Genomic DNA, 4,351 nt, shown 5'->3' with positions numbered 1-4,351 from the left:
TTTTCTGGATGTTGAATTTTAAGCCAACTTTTTCACTCTCCTCTTTCACTTTCATCAAGAGGCTCTTTAGTTTTTCACTTTCTGCCATAAGAGTGGTGTCATCTGTTTATCTGAGATTATCGATATTTCTCCTGGAAATCTTGATTCCTGCCTGTGCTTCATCCAACCCAGTGTTTCTTATGATGTACTCTGCAAATAAGTTGAGTAAGCAGGGTGACGATATACAGCCTTAATGTACTCCTTTCCCTATTTGGAGCCAGTCTGTTGTTCCATATCCAGTTCTAACTGTTGCTTCCTGACCTATAGTTAGTAAAATAAAATTTAAAAAGAACTTCTGAAACACTTTTTCCTATTGGAAAAAAGGATAATATCTCTCAAAAAGACTTGTATGTGGAATTCTAGTTAATATGTTTCACATGCATAACATACTATTCAAAAATTGGTATTATTTTGGAAATTTATAAAAATTTTGAGGGCAGTCACTAAATTATAGTAGCCAAACAACTTCCAGTTCAAAATGATCAGTCTTTTTCAACAGTGATGGTTAGTTGCATTTAACACTACACCTTCTGAACTCTTAGATTTGTGTCAGGATCTTTATTTCTTTCACTTTCTAGATATTATACTTTATGTTTTATATGTTCCTTGAATTATTTTATACTTATTCATTGTTTTCTCATCAATGATATTGATTCTTTGTAGAAGTTCTTTTATCATTTATGCCTAAAATTTTCTTTCATGCTCCTAAGACACTTTATTAATCTGTTAGCAACTGAAGAAGTGATTGATTCAATTAACGAGCAATTCTGACATGATACAGCATATTTTAATTAATTTATATGGGAGCAATGGAGTTTAAAAAGCATGTTTCCATTATCCAAAGAAACATGAAATAACAATACAAAATCCAAGGAATAAACACATATTGTATTTTACATATTAAATTACCTGACAGATGGTATGTTATAAATAATCTTGGACTTGCTACCAAAATGTGTATGTGTATGTGTGTGTACTCAGTCATGTCTGATTCTTTGCAACCCCATAGACTGTAGACCTTCAGGATCCTTTGTCCACAAAATTTTCCAGATAACAATACTGGATCTGGTTGCCATTTCCTACTCCAGGGCATCTTCCCAACCCAGGGAACTAACTTGCATCTCTAGAGTGTCATGCATTGGCGGGTACATTTTTTAATACTAGCACCACCTGTTACCAGAATACCAGCACACAATTCTGTATTTCTGGGTCAACAATCAAAAGAAAGTGACCTCAAAGACCACTGCCTGCTTCATGAATTTGTCTTCATATAATGGCCACATAAATTGGCCACCAGTTTGTGAAATGTCCTATAATATTGATTTTTATCTCACTGATGTGATCTAATTAGGTTTGCTGTGGCTGCAGTTAGATAAACTGCTTAGGCATATTTTAATATATCTGCTGGTACACTGGTAAACCAGATCTCTTAAAAGACAACAAAAATTTTGACTTGCTTTACTTGCCATTTTCTGTGGTAAAAAAAATTCCAGATATAACCAAACTATGAATAATTTAACAATGAGTTTCCCAAAGTGCTGACTTTTGAGAATTGGCTCATGGATGGAGGAAACTGATGGGCTACAGTTGGTGGGGTCACAAAGAGGAGGACACGACTGAGCAACTAACACCTTCAGTTCTGTTTTTCTCCAGTCAGTGCTTGCCAGATTCAACTCAGACGCAGTTGAAGTTCATTAACCAATATGGTCATCACTTAGACTTCACAAGTTCTACAGGAAACAAGTTGATAAAACAATCCATTTGTAAACATATCCTTTGTTGTTTAATTGCTAAGTCATGTCTGACTCTTTTGCAACCCATGGGCTATAGTCTTCCAGGCGCCTCTGTCCATGAGATTTTACACGCAAGAATACTGGAGTGGGTTGCCATTTCCTTCTGCAGCGGATCTTTCCGACTCAGAGATCCAACCTGTCTCCTGCATTGGCAGGACATTCTTTGCCACTGAGCCACCAGGAAAGTCCATGTACTACTTTTCAGAAAAAAATGAACTCCTTAGAGACCAGAATCACAGACATAGAGTGTATGTGGGTTCAGAAGGCAGACACAGAGCTACAGGAGATTATTTCTAGACCTTGAAACATACTGGAATTCTCTTCTGGATTTTAAAATGTCTGAGAGATGCTAATCATGCTCTTTTTTTGTAACAGAAAGTCTACAACTGCTATGTTAAGCCTGCTTCACCTCTGTATTTTGAAAGTAACCGATTTGTTTTTTAGATTGGCAAGTATATAGAATAAAAAGGAAATTTGATACAGGAAGGACTTTAACTGAAATCTCATCCACACAATTGGAATTTTTAAGCTGATAATACTTTGATGATATTTTGACTTTTAGTTGATGTTGTAATATAGCACATTTAGGTAATTACCTGGTTTTATGAATTATTCTAAAGGGGCAGTAATAAAGACAACGTGGCTTTGGTGTCAAATAAATAGGTCATTGAAACAACCACAGAAATAGACCTACATATATAAGGACAACAGATTTTTGCAAAGTTGCAAAGGCAATGTGTGGGATATGACTGCAATTTTCTACAAATGATTCGGGATCAGTTGGATATTTTTATATGAAAATTAAACTTTAACCCACACTGTATGCTATATTAAAAAAAAAAAAAAAGACTCTAGGTCATTTCAGAGAGGGCTGATGGAACCAAATCCCAGAGCTCTTAACACTGTGACCAAAGATTGAGTTCTCCATTGCATATTGTAGTCACTTGATGGTGTTATGTTTCCTGTTGGAGATACAAGCCATTATTTCTATGATTGATGATGTGGGAATGTAAAAATAAGTGTAAATGCCTTCCAAGTTAAAAAAAAAGACTCAAATGTATCACAGACCAAAATATATCACAGATCAAAATGTAAAATATAAATTTTAATCTTCTAAAATAAGACATAGGAAAACAAAATCTTTTGACTTAAAATATGTGAAGATTTCTTAAACACAAACCAAAAATAAGATCCTGAAAAGTACAAATTGATAAATTGAGCCTCAACAAAATTAAACACTTCTGCTCATGAAAGACACTATTAAGAGAATGATAAAACAAACCACAGATTGGCAAGAAATATTTGAAACTCTTACATTTGATAGAAAATTTCATCCAGAGTGTTTAAATTCTCTCAAAACTCAGTAAAAAAATTGAAAACTCAAGTAAAAATATTTTTAAAAATTTGAAAAGATATTTCACCAAAAAGATACAGAGATGTCTAGGAAGCACATAAAACAGTATTCATCATCACCAGTGACTGTGAGTACATTAAATAATACACACTAAAATTCTAACACACAGCTATTAGAATGACTAAAATTAAAAATAGTAACCATACAATATGTTGGAAAGGACATGGAGAAACTAGATCTCATAAACTGCTGACATAAGTATATGATGGTGGTAGTGTCTGACTAAGTGGTATCTAACTCTTACAACCCCACGGACTGAGGCAGACCAGGCTCCTCTGTCCTGGCAAGAGTACTGGAGTGGGTTGCCATTTCCTCTTCCAGGGAATCTTCCAGACTCTGAGATTGAACCTATGTCTCTTGCATCTCCTGCATTGGCAGGTGGATTCTTTCCTCTGAGCCACCAGGGAAGACCAAGCACATGATGTGCCTGAGTTTAAGTCACTTCAGTCATGTCCAACTCTTTGTAACCGTATGGACCATAATCCATCAGGCTCCTCTGTCTGTTGGATTCTCCAGGAATGAATACTAGGGTGGGTGGCCATGCCCTCTTCCAGGAAATCTTCCCGATCCAGGGATTGAACCCAGGTCTCCTGCATTTCCTGCAATGGCAGGTGGATTCTTTATCACCAGCACCAACCAGGAAGCCCTAAGTATGTAATATAACTGCTTTAAAAACCCCTTGACAGTTTCTTAAGATGTCTATATACATTTTAATAAAATTTATTTACTTTATTAAAATATCTACATATATACACACTCCATGTTATCTTTCTATATTCCCTTGGTCCATACATATAGACATGTGTATGAAGGTTCATAGAAACTTCATTTCCTCTGTTTCTATGAGTTAAACTTACTTATTTATTTATTATTTTTAGTGGTCCCATACAGTATTTTTTCTTTATCTGATTTATTTCACTTAGCATAATGCCCTCTAGTTCTATTCACGTTGTTAAAAACCTTAGATTTTCCTTTTTCTTCATGGTTAAATAGCATTCCATCTATCATTTATCTACCTATCTATCTATATTTATCACATTGTCTTTATTCATCTGCTAATGGACTCATATTATTTCCATATCTTCGTTGTTGGGAATATATAGAT

General features: G+C 34.9%; 1 non-coding gene across 1 annotated transcript; it reads left to right on the top strand.

Annotated features, from left to right (window-relative positions):
- The first annotated feature begins 2,685 nt into the window (after window positions 1-2,685).
- LOC133258700 (small nucleolar RNA SNORA25) lies at window positions 2,686-2,811 on the top strand. The gene has a single exon (XR_009740152.1). It is a non-coding gene; the product is annotated as a small nucleolar RNA SNORA25 (small nucleolar RNA).
- The last annotated feature ends 1,540 nt before the right edge of the window (window positions 2,812-4,351 follow it).

This window comes from Bos javanicus, chromosome 12, assembly GCF_032452875.1.
Source record: "Bos javanicus breed banteng chromosome 12, ARS-OSU_banteng_1.0, whole genome shotgun sequence".
Classification (NCBI taxonomy): Eukaryota; Metazoa; Chordata; class Mammalia; order Artiodactyla; family Bovidae; genus Bos; species Bos javanicus.
Note: the sequence above shows the minus strand (reverse complement) of the source record. Positions and strands in the feature narration are given on the sequence as shown.